A 22,549-nucleotide genomic window follows, 5' to 3' on the forward strand; every position below is an offset into this window, starting at 1 on the left:
TACTACTACTACAAGAACAAGCACTACTAATACTACAAGAACAACCACTACTACTACTACTACAAAAACAACCACTACTACTACTACAAGAACAACCACTACAACTACCACCACTACTACTACAAGAAGAACCATTACTACTACTACTACTACTGCTACTACTACTACTACTACTACTACTACAAGAACAACCACTACTTCTACTACAAGATCAACCTCTACTACTACTAGAACAACCACTACTGCTATTACTACTATTACAACAAAAAACACTACTACTACTAGTACTACTACGATTACAATAACAACCACTACTACTACTACAAGAACAACCACCACCACTACTACTACCACTACAAGAACAATCACTACTACTACTACAAGAACAACCACTACTACTACTACTATTACAAGAACAACCACTACTACTACTACTACAAGAACAACCACTACTACTACAACAAGAACCACCACTACTACTACTACTAATATTACAAGAAGTACCACTACTACTAATACAAGAACAACCACTTCTACTACTACTACTACAAGAACAACCACTACTACTACTACAAGAAAAACCTCTACTACTACTACAAGAACAACCACTGCTAATACTACAAGAACAACCACTACTACTACTACTACTATTACAAGAACAACCACTTCTACTACTACAATAACAACCACTACTACTACAACAAGAAACATCACTACTACTACTTCTAATATTACAAGAACAACCACTACTACTACTACAAGAAAAAACACTACAACTACCACTACTACTACTAGAAGTACACCAATATTAGTACAAGAACAACCACTTCTACTACTACTACTACTACTACTACTACTACTACTACTACAAGAACAACCACTACAACTACTACTACTACTACTACTACAAGTACACCAATACTACTACGAGAACAACTACTACTACTACTACTACTATTACAAGAACAACCACTACTACTACTACAAGAACAACCTCTACTACTACTACTACTTCAAGAACAACCACTACTAATACTACAAGAACAACCACTACTACTACTACTACAAAAACAACCTCTACTACTACTGCAAGAACAACAACTACAACTACCACTCCTACTACGACAAGAAGAACCATTACTACTACTAATACTACTAATACTACTACAAGAACAACCACTACTACTACTACAAGAAAAACCTCTACTACTACTACAAGAACAACCACTGCTAATACTACAAGAACAACCACTACTACTACTACTACTATTACAAGAACAACCACTTCTACTACTACAATAACAACCACTACTACTACAACAAGAAACATCACTACTACTACTTCTAATATTACAAGAACAACCACTACTACTACTACAAGAAAAAACACTACAACTACCACTACTACTACTAGAAGTACACCAATATTAGTACAAGAACAACCACTTCTACTACTACTACTACTACTACTACTACTACTACTACTACAAGAACAACCACTACAACTACTACTACTACTACAAGTACACCAATACTACTACAAGAACAACCACTACGACTACTACTATTACAAGAACAACCACTACTACTACTACAAGAACAACCACTACAACTACCACTACTACTACTACAAGTACACCAATACTAGTACAAGAACAACCACTTCTACTACTACTACTACTACTACTATTACAAGAACAACCACTTCTACTACTACAATAACAACCACTACTACTACAACAAGAAACATCACTACTACTACTTCTAATATTACAAGAACAACCACTACTACTACTACAAGAAAAAACACTACAACTACCACTACTACTACTAAAAGTACACCAATATTAGTACAAGAACAACCACTTCTACTACTACTACTACTACTACTACTACAAGAACAACCACTACAACTACTACTACTACTACTACTACTACTACAAGTACACCAATACTACTACAAGAACAACCACTACTACTACTACTACTACTATTAGAAGAACAACCACTACTACTACTACAAGAACAACCACTACTACCACAACAAGAACCACCAGTACTACTGCTAGTAGTACTACTACAACAAGATCAACCACTACAACTACTACAAGAAAAACCACTACTACAACTACTACTACATCTATTACAAGAACAACCACTACTACTACTAAAAAACAACCACTACTACTACTACAACTATTACAAGAACAACCACTACTACTACTACTAATACAACTATTTTAAGAACAACCACTACAGCTACTACTACTACAACTATTACAAGAACAACCACTACTACTACTACAAGAACAAACACTATTTCTACAACAAGAACCACCACTACTACTACTACTACTAATATTCCTGGAACAACCACTACTACTACTACAAGACAAACCACTTCTACTACTACTACTAATACAAGAAAAACCACTACTACTACTACAAGAACAACCACTACTACTACTAGTAATATTACAAGAACAACCACTACTACTACTACAAGAACAACCACTACTACTACTACAGGCACAACCTCTACTACTACTACTACTACTACTACAAGAACAAACACTACTAATACTACAAGAACAACCACTACTACTACTACTACAAAACAACCACTACTACTACTACAAGAACAACCACTACAACTACCACTACTACTACTACAAGAAGAACCATTACTACTACTACTACTACTACAAGAACAACCACTACTACTACTACAAGAAGAACCTCTTCTACTAGTACTACTACAAGAACAAGCACTACTAATACTACAAGAACAACCACTACTACTACTACTACAAAAACAGCCACTACTACTACTACAAGAACAACCACTACAACTACCACTACTACTACTACAAGAAAAACCATTAGTACTACTACTACAACTACTACTAGTACTACTACTACTACTACTACTACAAGAACAACCACTACTACTACTACAAGAACAACCTCTACTACTACAAGAACAACCACTACTGCTATTACTACTATTACAACAAAAACCACTATTACTACTAGTACTACTACTATTACAATAACAACCACTACTACTACTACAATTACAACCACCACCACTACTACTGCTACTACAAGAACAATCACCACTACTCCTACAAGAACAAAGACCACTACTACTACTACTACCATTACAAGAACAACCACTACTACTACTACAAGGACAACCACTACTACCACTACTACTACTTCAAGAACAACCACTACAACTACTAGTACTACTACAAGTGCAACCACTACTACTACAAGAACAACCACTACTACTACTACTACTATTACAAGAACAACCACTACTACTACTACAAGAACAACCACTATTACTACAACAAGAAACATCACTACTACTACTTCTAATATTACAAGAACAACCACTACTACTACTACAAGAAAAACCACTACAACTACCACTACTACTACTACAAGTACACCAATACTAGTACAAGAACAACCACTTCTGCTACTACTACTACTACTACTACAAGAACAACCACTACAACTACTACTACTACTACAAGTACACCAATACTACTACAAGAACAACCACTACTACTACTACAAGAACAACCTCTTCTACTACTACTACTACAAGAACAAGCACTACTAATACTACAAGAACAACCACTACTACTACTACTACAAAAACAACCACTACTACTACTACAAGAACAACCACTACAACTACCACCACTACTACTACAAGAAGAACCATTACTACTACTACTACTACTGCTACTACTACTAATACTACTACTACTACAAGAACAACCACTACTTCTACTACAAGATCAACCTCTACTACTACTAGAACAACCACTACTGCTATTACTACTATTACAACAAAAACCACTACTACTACTAGTACTACTACGATTACAATAACAACCACTACTACTACTACAAGAACAACCACCACCACTACTACTACCACTACAAGAACAATCACTACTACTACTACAAGAACAACCACTACTACTACTACTATTACAAGAACAACCACTACTACTACTACTACAAGAACAACCACTACTACTACAACAAGAACCACCACTACTACTACTACTAATATTACAAGAAGTACCACTACTACTAATACAAGAACAACCACTTCTACTACTACTACTACAAGAACAACCACTACTACTACTACAAGAAAAACCTCTACTACTACTACAAGAACAACCACTGCTAATACTACAAGAACAACCACTACTACTACTACTACTATTACAAGAACAACCACTTCTACTACTACAATAACAACCACTACTACTACAACAAGAAACATCACTACTACTACTTCTAATATTACAAGAACAACCACTACTACTACTACAAGAAAAAACACTACAACTACCACTACTACTACTAGAAGTACACCAATATTAGTACAAGAACAACCACTTCTACTACTACTACTACTACTACTACTACTACTACTACTACAAGAACAACCACTACAACTACTACTACTACTACTACTACAAGTACACCAATACTACTACGAGAACAACTACTACTACTACTACTACTATTACAAGAACAACCACTACTACTACTACAAGAACAACCTCTACTACTACTACTACTTCAAGAACAACCACTACTAATACTACAAGAACAACCACTACTACTACTACTACAAAAACAACCTCTACTACTACTGCAAGAACAACAACTACAACTACCACTCCTACTACGACAAGAAGAACCATTACTACTACTAATACTACTAATACTACTACAAGAACAACCACTACTACTACTACAAGAAAAACCTCTACTACTACTACAAGAACAACCACTGCTAATACTACAAGAACAACCACTACTACTACTACTACTATTACAAGAACAACCACTTCTACTACTACAATAACAACCACTACTACTACAACAAGAAACATCACTACTACTACTTCTAATATTACAAGAACAACCACTACTACTACTACAAGAAAAAACACTACAACTACCACTACTACTACTAGAAGTACACCAATATTAGTACAAGAACAACCACTTCTACTACTACTACTACTACTACTACTACTACTACTACTACAAGAACAACCACTACAACTACTACTACTACTACAAGTACACCAATACTACTACAAGAACAACCACTACGACTACTACTATTACAAGAACAACCACTACTACTACTACAAGAACAACCACTACAACTACCACTACTACTACTACAAGTACACCAATACTAGTACAAGAACAACCACTTCTACTACTACTACTACTACTACTATTACAAGAACAACCACTTCTACTACTACAATAACAACCACTACTACTACAACAAGAAACATCACTACTACTACTTCTAATATTACAAGAACAACCACTACTACTACTACAAGAAAAAACACTACAACTACCACTACTACTACTAAAAGTACACCAATATTAGTACAAGAACAACCACTTCTACTACTACTACTACTACTACTACTACAAGAACAACCACTACAACTACTACTACTACTACTACTACTACTACAAGTACACCAATACTACTACAAGAACAACCACTACTACTACTACTACTACTATTAGAAGAACAACCACTACTACTACTACAAGAACAACCACTACTACCACAACAAGAACCACCAGTACTACTGCTAGTAGTACTACTACAACAAGATCAACCACTACAACTACTACAAGAAAAACCACTACTACAACTACTACTACATCTATTACAAGAACAACCACTACTACTACTAAAAAACAACCACTACTACTACTACAACTATTACAAGAACAACCACTACTACTACTACTAATACAACTATTTTAAGAACAACCACTACAGCTACTACTACTACAACTATTACAAGAACAACCACTACTACTACTACAAGAACAAACACTATTTCTACAACAAGAACCACCACTACTACTACTACTACTAATATTCCTGGAACAACCACTACTACTACTACAAGACAAACCACTTCTACTACTACTACTAATACAAGAAAAACCACTACTACTACTACAAGAACAACCACTACTACTACTAGTAATATTACAAGAACAACCACTACTACTACTACAAGAACAACCACTACTACTACTACAGGCACAACCTCTACTACTACTACTACTACTACTACAAGAACAAACACTACTAATACTACAAGAACAACCACTACTACTACTACTACAAAACAACCACTACTACTACTACAAGAACAACCACTACAACTACCACTACTACTACTACAAGAAGAACCATTACTACTACTACTACTACTACAAGAACAACCACTACTACTACTACAAGAAGAACCTCTTCTACTAGTACTACTACAAGAACAAGCACTACTAATACTACAAGAACAACCACTACTACTACTACTACAAAAACAGCCACTACTACTACTACAAGAACAACCACTACAACTACCACTACTACTACTACAAGAAAAACCATTAGTACTACTACTACAACTACTACTAGTACTACTACTACTACTACTACTACAAGAACAACCACTACTACTACTACAAGAACAACCTCTACTACTACAAGAACAACCACTACTGCTATTACTACTATTACAACAAAAACCACTATTACTACTAGTACTACTACTATTACAATAACAACCACTACTACTACTACAATTACAACCACCACCACTACTACTGCTACTACAAGAACAATCACCACTACTCCTACAAGAACAAAGACCACTACTACTACTACTACCATTACAAGAACAACCACTACTACTACTACAAGGACAACCACTACTACCACTACTACTACTTCAAGAACAACCACTACAACTACTAGTACTACTACAAGTGCAACCACTACTACTACAAGAACAACCACTACTACTACTACTACTATTACAAGAACAACCACTACTACTACTACAAGAACAACCACTATTACTACAACAAGAAACATCACTACTACTACTTCTAATATTACAAGAACAACCACTACTACTACTACAAGAAAAACCACTACAACTACCACTACTACTACTACAAGTACACCAATACTAGTACAAGAACAACCACTTCTGCTACTACTACTACTACTACTACAAGAACAACCACTACAACTACTACTACTACTACAAGTACACCAATACTACTACAAGAACAACCACTACTACTACTACAAGAACAACCTCTTCTACTACTACTACTACAAGAACAAGCACTACTAATACTACAAGAACAACCACTACTACTACTACTACAAAAACAACCACTACTACTACTACAAGAACAACCACTACAACTACCACCACTACTACTACAAGAAGAACCATTACTACTACTACTACTACTGCTACTACTACTAATACTACTACTACTACAAGAACAACCACTACTTCTACTACAAGATCAACCTCTACTACTACTAGAACAACCACTACTGCTATTACTACTATTACAACAAAAACCACTACTACTACTAGTACTACTACGATTACAATAACAACCACTACTACTACTACAAGAACAACCACCACCACTACTACTACCACTACAAGAACAATCACTACTACTACTACAAGAACAACCACTACTACTACTACTATTACAAGAACAACCACTACTACTACTACTACAAGAACAACCACTACTACTACAACAAGAACCACCACTACTACTACTACTAATATTACAAGAACTACCACTACTACTAATACAAGAACAACCACTTCTACTACTACTACTACAAGAACAAACACTACTACTACTACAAGAAAAACCTCTACTACTACTACAAGAACAACCACTGCTAATACTACAAGAACAACCACTACTACTACTACTATTATTACAAGAACAACCACTTCTACTACTACAATAACAACCACTACTACTACAACAAGAAACATCACTACTACTACTTCTAATATTACAAGAACAACCACTACTACTACTACAAGAAAAAACACTACAACTACCACTACTACTACTAGAAGTACACCAATATTAGTACAAGAACAACCACTTCTACTACTACTACTACTACTACTACTACTACTACTACTACTACTACAAGAACAACCACTACAACTACTACTACTACTACTACAAGTACACCAATACTACTACGAGAACAACTACTACTACTACTACTACTATTACAAGAACAACCACTACTACTACTACAAGAACAACCTCTACTACTACTACTACTTCAAGAACAACCACTACTAATACTACAAGAACAACCACTACTACTACTACTACAAAAACAACCTCTACTACTACTGCAAGAACAACAACTACAACTACCACTCCTACTACGACAAGAAGAACCATTACTACTACTAATACTACTAATACTACTACAAGAACAACCACTACTACTACTACAAGAAAAACCTCTACTACTACTACAAGAACAACCACTGCTAATACTACAAGAACAACCACTACTACTACTACTACTATTACAAGAACAACCACTTCTACTACTACAATAACAACCACTACTACTACAACAAGAAACATCACTACTACTACTTCTAATATTACAAGAACAACCACTACTACTACTACAAGAAAAAACACTACAACTACCACTACTACTACTAGAAGTACACCAATATTAGTACAAGAACAACCACTTCTACTACTACTACTACTACTACTACTACTACTACTACTACTACAAGAACAACCACTACAACTACTACTACTACTACAAGTACACCAATACTACTACAAGAACATCCACTACGACTACTACTATTACAAGAACAACCACTACTACTACTACAAGAACAACCACTACAACTACCACTACTACTACTACAAGTACACCAATACTAGTACAAGAACAACCACTTCTACTACTACTACTACTACTATTACAAGAACAACCACTTCTACTACTACAATAACAACCACTACTACTACAACAAGAAACATCACTACTACTACTTCTAATATTACAAGAACAACCACTACTACTACTACAAGAAAAAACACTACAACTACCACTACTACTACTAAAAGTACACCAATATTAGTACAAGAACAACCACTTCTACTACTACTACTACTACTACTACTACTACAAGAACAACCACTACAACTACTACTACTACTACTACTACTACAAGTACACCAATACTACTACAAGAACAACCACTACTACTACTACTACTACTATTAGAAGAACAACCACTACTACTACTACAAGAACAACCACTACTACCACAACAAGAACCACCAGTACTACTGCTAGTAGTACTACTACAACAAGATCAACCACTACAACTACTACAAGAAAAACCACTACTACAACTACTACTACAACTATTACAAGAACAACCACTACTACTACTAAAAAACAACCACTACTACTACTACAACTATTACAAGAACAACCACTACTACTACTACTAATACAACTATTTTAAGAACAACCACTACAGCTACTACTACTACAACTATTACAAGAACAACCACTACTACTACTACAAGAACAAACACTATTTCTACAACAAGAACCACCACCACTACTACTACTACTAATATTCCTGGAACAACCACTACTACTACTACAAGACAAACCACTTCTACTACTACTACTAATACAAGAAAAACCACTACTACTACTACAAGAACAACCACTACTACTACTAGTAATATTACAAGAACAACCACTACTACTACTACAAGAACAACCATTACTACTACTACAGGCACAACCTCTACTACTACTACTACTACTACTACAAGAACAAACACTACTAATACTACAAGAACAACCACTACTACTACTACTACAAAACAACCACTACTACTACTACAAGAACAACCACTACAACTACCACTACTACTACTACAAGAAGAACCATTACTACTACTACTACTACTACAAGAACAACCACTACTACTACTACAAGAAGAACCTCTTCTACTAGTACTACTACAAGAACAAGCACTACTAATACTACAAGAACAACCACTACTACTACTACTACAAAAACAGCCACTACTACTACTACAAGAACAACCACTACAACTACCACTACTACTACTACAAGAAAAACCATTAGTACTACTACTACAACTACTACTAGTACTACTACTACTACTACTACTACAAGAACAACCACTACTACTACTACAAGAACAACCTCTACTACTACAAGAACAACCACTACTGCTATTACTACTATTACAACAAAAACCACTATTACTACTAGTACTACTACTATTACAATAACAACCACTACTACTACTACAATTACAACCACCACCACTACTACTGCTACTACAAGAACAATCACCACTACTCCTACAAGAACAAAGACCATTACTACTACTACTACCATTACAAGAACAACCACTACTACTACTACAAGGACAACCACTACTACCACTACTACTACTTCAAGAACAACCACTACAACTACTAGTACTACTACAAGTGCAACCACTACTACTACAAGAACAACCACTACTACTACTACTACTATTACAAGAACAACCACTACTACTACTACAAGAACAACCACTATTACTACAACAAGAAACATCACTACTACTACTTCTAATATTACAAGAACAACCACTACTACTACTACAAGAAAAACCACTACAACTACCACTACTACTACTACAAGTACACCAATACTAGTACAAGAACAACCACTTCTGCTACTACTACTACTACTACTACAAGAACAACCACTACAACTACTACTACTACTACAAGTACACCAATACTACTACAAGAACAACCACTACTACTACTACAAGAACAACCTCTTCTACTACTACTACTACAAGAACAAGCACTACTAATACTACAAGAACAACCACTACTACTACTACTACAAAAACAACCACTACTACTACTACAAGAACAACCACTACAACTACCACCACTACTACTACAAGAAGAACCATTACTACTACTACTACTACTGCTACTACTACTAATACTACTACTACTACAAGAACAACCACTACTTCTACTACAAGATCAACCTCTACTACTACTAGAACAACCACTACTGCTATTACTACTATTACAACAAAAACCACTACTACTACTAGTACTACTACGATTACAATAACAACCACTACTACTACTACAAGAACAACCACCACCACTACTACTACCACTACAAGAACAATCACTACTACTACTACAAGAACAACCACTACTACTACTACTACAAGAACAACCACTACTACTACAACAAGAACCACCACTACTACTACTACTAATATTACAAGAACTACCACTACTACTAATACAAGAACAACCACTTCTACTACTACTACTACAAGAACAACCACTACTACTACTACAAGAAAAACCTCTACTACTACTACAAGAACAACCACTGCTAATACTACAAGAACAACCACTACTACTACTACTACTATTACAAGAACAACCACTTCTACTACTACAATAACAACCACTACTACTACAACAAGAAACATCACTACTACTACTTCTAATATTACAAGAACAACCACTACTACTACTACAAGAAAAAACACTACAACTACCACTACTACTACTAGAAGTACACCAATATTAGTACAAGAACAACCACTTCTACTACTACTACTACTACTACTACTACTACTACTACTACTACAAGAACAACCACTACAACTACTACTACTACTACTACTACAAGTACACCAATACTACTACGAGAACAACTACTACTACTACTACTACTATTACAAGAACAACCACTACTACTACTACAAGAACAACCTCTACTACTACTACTACTTCAAGAACAACCACTACTAATACTACAAGAACAACCACTACTACTACTACTACAAAAACAACCTCTACTACTACTGCAAGAACAACAACTACAACTACCACTCCTACTACGACAAGAAGAACCATTACTACTACTAATACTACTAATACTACTACAAGAACAACCACTACTACTACTACAAGAAAAACCTCTACTACTACTACAAGAACAACCACTGCTAATACTACAAGAACAACCACTACTACTACTACTACTATTACAAGAACAACCACTTCTACTACTACAATAACAACCACTACTACTACAACAAGAAACATCACTACTACTACTTCTAATATTACAAGAACAACCACTACTACTACTACAAGAAAAAACACTACAACTACCACTACTACTACTAGAAGTACACCAATATTAGTACAAGAACAACCACTTCTACTACTACTACTACTACTACTACTACTACTACTACTACAAGAACAACCACTACAACTACTACTACTACTACAAGTACACCAATACTACTACAAGAACATCCACTACGACTACTACTATTACAAGAACAACCACTACTACTACTACAAGAACAACCACTACAACTACCACTACTACTACTACAAGTACACCAATACTAGTACAAGAACAACCACTTCTACTACTACTACTACTACTATTACAAGAACAACCACTTCTACTACTACAATAACAACCACTACTACTACAACAAGAAACATCACTACTACTACTTCTAATATTACAAGAACAACCACTACTACTACTACAAGAAAAAACACTACAACTACCACTACTACTACTAAAAGTACACCAATATTAGTACAAGAACAACCACTTCTACTACTACTACTACTACTACTACTACTACAAGAACAACCACTACAACTACTACTACTACTACTACTACTACAAGTACACCAATACTACTACAAGAACAACCACTACTACTACTACTACTACTATTAGAAGAACAACCACTACTACTACTACAAGAACAACCACTACTACCACAACAAGAACCACCAGTACTACTGCTAGTAGTACTACTACAACAAGATCAACCACTACAACTACTACAAGAAAAACCACTACTACAACTACTACTACAACTATTACAAGAACAACCACTACTACTACTAAAAAACAACCACTACTACTACTACAACTATTACAAGAACAACCACTACTACTACTACTAATACAACTATTTTAAGAACAACCACTACAGCTACTACTACTACAACTATTACAAGAACAACCACTACTACTACTACAAGAACAAACACTATTTCTACAACAAGAACCACCACCACTACTACTACTACTAATATTCCTGGAACAACCACTACTACTACTACAAGACAAACCACTTCTACTACTACTACTAATACAAGAAAAACCACTACTACTACTACAAGAACAACCACTACTACTACTAGTAATATTACAAGAACAACCACTACTACTACTACAAGAACAACCACTACTACTACTACAGGCACAACCTCTACTACTACTACTACTACTACTACAAGAACAAACACTACTAATACTACAAGAACAACCACTACTACTACTACTACAAAACAACCACTACTACTACTACAAGAACAACCACTACAACTACCACTACTACTACTACAAGAAGAACCATTACTACTACTACTACTACTACAAGAACAACCACTACTACTACTACAAGAAGAACCTCTTCTACTAGTACTACTACAAGAACAAGCACTACTAATACTACAAGAACAACCACTACTACTACTACTACAAAAACAGCCACTACTACTACTACAAGAACAACCACTACAACTACCACTACTACTACTACAAGAAAAACCATTAGTACTACTACTACAACTACTACTAGTACTACTACTACTACTACTACTACAAGAACAACCACTACTACTACTACAAGAACAACCTCTACTACTACAAGAACAACCACTACTGCTATTACTACTATTACAACAAAAACCACTATTACTACTAGTACTACTACTATTACAATAACAACCACTACTACTACTACAATTACAACCACCACCACTACTACTGCTACTACAAGAACAATCACCACTACTCCTACAAGAACAAAGACCATTACTACTACTACTACCATTACAAGAACAACCACTACTACTACTACAAGGACAACCACTACTACCACTACTACTACTTCAAGAACAACCACTACAACTACTAGTACTACTACAAGTGCAACCACTACTACTACAAGAACAACCACTACTACTACTACTACTATTACAAGAACAACCACTACTACTACTACAAGAACAACCACTATTACTACAACAAGAAACATCACTACTACTACTTCTAATATTACAAGAACAACCACTACTACTACTACAAGAAAAACCACTACAACTACCACTACTACTACTACAAGTACACCAATACTAGTACAAGAACAACCACTTCTGCTACTACTACTACTACTACTACAAGAACAACCACTACAACTACTACTACTACTACAAGTACACCAATACTACTACAAGAACAACCACTACTACTACTACAAGAACAACCTCTTCTACTACTACTACTACAAGAACAAGCACTACTAATACTACAAGAACAACCACTACTACTACTACTACAAAAACAACCACTACTACTACTACAAGAACAACCACTACAACTACCACCACTACTACTACAAGAAGAACCATTACTACTACTACTACTACTGCTACTACTACTAATACTACTACTACTACAAGAACAACCACTACTTCTACTACAAGATCAACCTCTACTACTACTAGAACAACCACTACTGCTATTACTACTATTACAACAAAAACCACTACTACTACTAGTACTACTACGATTACAATAACAACCACTACTACTACTACAAGAACAACCACCACCACTACTACTACCACTACAAGAACAATCACTACTACTACTACAAGAACAACCACTACTACTACTACTACAAGAACAACCACTACTACTACAACAAGAACCACCACTACTACTACTACTAATATTACAAGAACTACCACTACTACTAATACAAGAACAACCACTTCTACTACTACTACTACAAGAACAACCACTACTACTACTACAAGAAAAACCTCTACTACTACTACAAGAACAACCACTGCTAATACTACAAGAACAACCACTACTACTACTACTACTATTACAAGAACAACCACTTCTACTACTACAATAACAACCACTACTACTACAACAAGAAACATCACTACTACTACTTCTAATATTACAAGAACAACCACTACTACTACTACAAGAAAAAACACTACAACTACCACTACTACTACTAGAAGTACACCAATATTAGTACAAGAACAACCACTTCTACTACTACTACTACTACTACTACTACTACTACTACTACTACTACAAGAACAACCACTACAACTACTACTACTACTACTACTACAAGTACACCAATACTACTACGAGAACAACTACTACTACTACTACTACTATTACAAGAACAACCACTACTACTACTACAAGAACAACCTCTACTACTACTACTACTTCAAGAACAACCACTACTAATAATACAAGAACAACCACTACTACTACTACTACAAAAACAACCTCTACTACTACTGCAAGAACAACAACTACAACTACCACTCCTACTACGACAAGAAGAACCATTACTACTACTAATACTACTAATACTACTACAAGAACAACCACTACTACTACTACAAGAAAAACCTCTACTACTACTACAAGAACAACCACTGCTAATACTACAAGAACAACCACTACTACTACTACTACTATTACAAGAACAACCACTTCTACTACTACAATAACAACCACTACTACTACAACAAGAAACATCACTACTACTACTTCTAATATTACAAGAACAACCACTACTACTACTACAAGAAAAAACACTACAACTACCACTACTACTACTAGAAGTACACCAATATTAGTACAAGAACAACCACTTCTACTACTACTACTACTACTACTACTACTACTACTACTACTACTACTACAAGAACAACCACTACAACTACTACTACTACTACTACTACAAGTACACCAATACTACTACGAGAACAACTACTACTACTACTACTACTATTACAAGAACAACCACTACTACTACTACAAGAACAACCTCTACTACTACTACTACTTCAAGAACAACCACTACTAATAATACAAGAACAACCACTACTACTACTACTACAAAAACAACCTCTACTACTACTGCAAGAACAACAACTACAACTACCACTCCTACTACGACAAGAAGAACCATTACTACTACTAATACTACTAATACTACTACAAGAACAACCACTACTACTACTACAAGAAAAACCTCTACTACTACTACAAGAACAACCACTGCTAATACTACAAGAACAACCACTACTACTACTACTACTATTACAAGAACAACCACTTCTACTACTACAATAACAACCACTACTACTACAACAAGAAACATCACTACTACTACTTCTAATATTACAAGAACAACCACTACTACTACTACAAGAAAAAACACTACAACTACCACTACTACTACTAGAAGTACACCAATATTAGTACAAGAACAACCACTTCTACTACTACTACTAATACTACTACTACTACTACTACTACAAGAACAACCACTACAACTACTACTACTACTACTACTACAAGTACACCAATACTACTACAAGAACAACCACTACTACTACTACTATTACAAGAACAACCACTACTACTACTACAAGAACAACCACTACAACTACCACTACTACTACTACAAGTACACCAATACTAGTACAAGAACAACCACTTCTACTACTACTACTACTACTACTATTACAAGAACAACCACTTCTACTACTACAATAACAACCACTACTACTACAACAAGAAACATCACTACTACTACTTCTAATATTACAAGAACAACCACTACTACTACTACAAGAAAAAACACTACAACTACCACTACTACTACTAAAAGTACACCAATATTAGTACAAGAACAACCACTTCTACTACTACTACTACTACTACAAGAACAACCACTACAACAACTACTACTACTACTACTACTACTACTACAAGTACACCAATACTACTACAAGAACAACCACTACTACTACTACTACTACTATTAGAAGAACAACCACTACTACTACTACAAGAACAACCACTACTACCACAACAAGAACCACCAGTACTACTGCTAGTAGTACTACTACAACAAGATCAACCACTACAACTACTACAAGAAAAACCACTACTACAACTACTACTACAACTATTACAAGAACAACCACTACTACTACTAAAAAACAACCACTATTACTACTACAACTATTACAAGAACAACCACTACTACTACTACTAATACAACTATTTTAAGAACAACCACTACAGCTACTACTACTACAACTATTACAAGAACAACCACTACTACTACTACAAGAACAAACACTATTTCTACAACAAGAACCACCACTACTACTACTACTACTAATATTACTGGAACAACCACTACTACTACTACAAGACAAACCACTTCTACTACTACTACTAATACAAGAAAAACCACTACTACTACTACAAGAACAACCACTACTACTACTAGTAATATTACAAGAACAACCACTACTACTACTACAAGAACAACCACTACTACTACTACAGGCACAACCTCTACTACTACTACTACTACTACTACAAGAACAAACACTACTAATACTACAAGAACAACCACTACTACTACTACTACAAAACAACCACTACTACTACTACAAGAACAACCACTACAACTACCACTACTACTACTACAAGAAGAACCATTACTACTACTACTACTTCTACAAGAACAACCACTACTACTACTACAAGAAGAACCTCTTCTACTAGTACTACTACAAGAACAAGCACTACTAATACTACAAGAACAACCACTACTACTACTACTACAAAAACAGCCACTACTACTACTACAAGAACAACCACTACAACTACCACTACTACTACTACAAGAAAAACCATTAGTACTACTACTACAACTACTACTAGTACTACTACTACTACTACTACTACTACAAGAACAACCACTACTACTACTACAAGAACAACCTCTACTACTACAAGAACAACCACTACTGCTATTACTACTATTACAACAAAAACCACTATTACTACTAGTACTACTACTATTACAATAACAACCACTACTACTACTACAATTACAACCACCACCACTACTACTGCTACTACAAGAACAATCACTACTACTCCTACAAGAACAAAGACCACTACTACTACTACTACCATAACAAGAACAACCACTACTACTACTACAAGAAAAACCTCTACTACTACTACAAGAACAACCACTGCTAATACTACAAGAACAACCACTACTACTACTACTACTATTACAAGAACAACCACTTCTACTACTACAATAACAACCACTACTACTACAACAAGAAACATCACTACTACTACTTCTAATATTACAAGAACAACCACTACTACTACTACAAGAAAAAACACTACAACTACCACTACTACTACTAGAAGTACACCAATATTAGTACAAGAACAACCACTTCTACTACTACTACTACTACTACTACTACTACTACTACTACAAGAACAACCACTACAACTACTACTACTACTACTACTACAAGTACACCAATACTACTACGAGAACAACTACTACTACTACTACTATTACAAGAACAACCACTACTACTACTACAAGAACAACCTCTACTACTACTAGTACTTCAAGAACAACCACTACTAATACTACAAGAACAACCACTACTACTACTACTACAAAAACAACCTCTACTACTACTGCAAGAACAACAACTACAACTACCACTCCTACTACGACAAGAAGAACCATTACTACTACTAATACTACTAATACTACTACAAGAACAACCACTACTACTACTACAAGAAAAACCTCTACTACTACTACAAGAACAACCACTGCTAATACTACAAGAACAACCACCACTACTACTACTACTACTATTACAAGAACAACCACTTCTACTACTACAATAACAACCACTACTACTACAACAAGAAACATCACTACTACTACTTCTAATATTACAAGAACAACCACTACTACTACTACAAGAAAAAACACTACAACTACCACTACTACTACTAGAAGTACACCAATATTAGTACAAGAACAACCACTTCTACTACTACTACTAATACTACTACTACTACTACTACAAGAACAACCACTACAACTACTACTACTACTACTACTACAAGTACACCAATACTACTACAAGAACAACCACTACAACTACTACTATTACAAGAACAACCACTACTACTACTACAAGAACAACCACTACAACTACCACTACTACTACTACAAGTACACCAATACTAGTACAAGAACAACCACTTCTACTACTACTACTACTACTACTATTACAAGAACAACCACTTCTACTACTACAATAACAACCACTACTACTACAACAAGAAACATCACTACTACTACTTCTAATATTACAAGAACAACCACTACTACTACTACAAGAAAAAACACTACAACTACCACTACTACTACTAAAAGTACACCAATATTAGTACAAGAACAACCACTTCTACTACTACTACTACTACTACAAGAACAACCACTACAACTACTACTACTACTACTACTACTACTACAAGTACACCAATACTACTACAAGAACAACCACTACTACTACTACTACTACTATTAGAAGAACAACCACTACTACTACTACAAGAACAACCACTACTACCACAACAAGAACCACCAGTACTACTGCTAGTAGTACTACTACAACAAGATCAACCACTACAACTACTACAAGAAAAACCACTACTACAACTACTACTACAACTATTACAAGAACAACCACTACTACTACTAAAAAACAACCACTACTACTACTACAACTATTACAAGAACAACCACTACTACTACTACTAATACAACTATTTTAAGAACAACCACTACAGCTACTACTACTACAACTATTACAAGAACAAACACTACTACTACTACAAGAACAAACACTATTTCTACAACAAGAACCACCACTACTACTACTACTACTAATATTACTGGAACAACCACTACTACTACTACAAGACAAACCACTTCTACTACTACTACTAATACAAGAAAAACCACTACTACTACTACAAGAACAACCACTACTACTACTAGTAATATTACAAGAACAACCACTACTACTACTACAAGAACAACCACTACTACTACTACAGGCACAACCTCTACTACTACTACTACTACTACTACAAGAACAAACACTACTAATACTACAAGAACAACCACTACTACTACTACAAGAACAACCACTACAACTACCACTACTACTACTACAAGAAGAACCATTACTACTACTACTACTACTACAAGAACAACCACTACTACTACTACAAGAAGAACCTCTTCTACTAGTACTACTACAAGAACAAGCACTACTAATACTACAAGAACAACCACTACTATTACTACTACAAAAACAGCCACTACTACTACTACAAGAACAACCACTACAACTACCACTACTACTACTACAAGAAAAACCATTAGTACTACTACTACAACTACTACTAGTACTACTACTACTACTACTACTACAAGAACAACCACTACTACTACTACAAGAACAACCTCTACTACTACAAGAACAACCACTACTGCTATTACTACTATTACAACAAAAACCACTATTACTACTAGTACTACTACTATTACAATAACAACCACTACTACTACTACAATTACAACCACCACCACTACTACTGCTACTACAAGAACAATCACCACTACTCCTACAAGAACAAAGACCACTACTACTACTACTACCATAACAAGAACAACCACTACTACTACTACAAGAAAAACCTCTACTACTACTACAAGAACAACCACTGCTAATACTACAAGAACAACCACTACTACTACTACTACTATTACAAGAACAACCACTTCTACTACTACAATAACAACCACTACTACTACAACAAGAAACATCACTACTACTACTTCTAATATTACAAGAACAACCACTACTACTACTACAAGAAAAAACACTACAACTACCACTACTACTACTAGAAGTACACCAATATTAGTACAAGAACAACCACTTCTACTACTACTACTACTACTACTACTACTACTACTACTACAAGAACAACCACTACAACTACTACTACTACTACTACTACAAGTACACCAATACTACTACGAGAACAACTACTACTACTACTACTATTACAAGAACAACCACTACTACTACTACAAGAACAACCTCTACTACTACTAGTACTTCAAGAACAACCACTACTAATACTACAAGAACAACCACTACTACTACTACTACAAAAACAACCTCTACTACTACTGCAAGAACAACAACTACAACTACCACTCCTACTACGACAAGAAGAACCATTACTACTACTAATACTACTAATACTACTACAAGAACAACCACTACTACTACTACAAGAAAAACCTCTACTACTACTACAAGAACAACCACTGCTAATACTACAAGAACAACCACCACTACTACTACTACTACTATTACAAGAACAACCACTTCTACTACTACAATAACAACCACTACTACTACAACAAGAAACATCACTACTACTACTTCTAATATTACAAGAACAACCACTACTACTACTACAAGAAAAAACACTACAACTACCACTACTACTACTAGAAGTACACCAATATTAGTACAAGAACAACCACTTCTACTACTACTACTAATACTACTACTACTACTACTACAAGAACAACCACTACAACTACTACTACTACTACTACTACAAGTACACCAATACTACTACAAGAACAACCACTACAACTACTACTATTACAAGAACAACCACTACTACTACTACAAGAACAACCACTACAACTACCACTACTACTACTACAAGTACACCAATACTAGTACAAGAACAACCACTTCTACTACTACTACTACTACTACTATTACAAGAACAACCACTTCTACTACTACAATAACAACCACTACTACTACAACAAGAAACATCACTACTACTACTTCTAATATTACAAGAACAACCACTACTACTACTACAAGAAAAAACACTACAACTACCACTACTACTACTAAAAGTACACCAATATTAGTACAAGAACAACCACTTCTACTACTACTACTACTACTACAAGAACAACCACTACAACTACTACTACTACTACTACTACTACTACAAGTACACCAATACTACTACAAGAACAACCACTACTACTACTACTACTACTATTAGAAGAACAACCACTACTACTACTACAAGAACAACCACTACTACCACAACAAGAACCACCAGTACTACTGCTAGTAGTACTACTACAACAAGATCAACCACTACAACTACTACAAGAAAAACCACTACTACAACTACTACTACAACTATTACAAGAACAACCACTACTACTACTAAAAAACAACCACTACTACTACTACAACTATTACAAGAACAACCACTACTACTACTACTAATACAACTATTTTAAGAACAACCACTACAGCTACTACTACTACAACTATTACAAGAACAAACACTACTACTACTACAAGAACAAACACTATTTCTACAACAAG

The sequence above is a fragment of the Alligator mississippiensis genome, chromosome 14, assembly GCF_030867095.1.
Source record: "Alligator mississippiensis isolate rAllMis1 chromosome 14, rAllMis1, whole genome shotgun sequence".
Taxonomy (NCBI): Eukaryota; Metazoa; Chordata; order Crocodylia; family Alligatoridae; genus Alligator; species Alligator mississippiensis.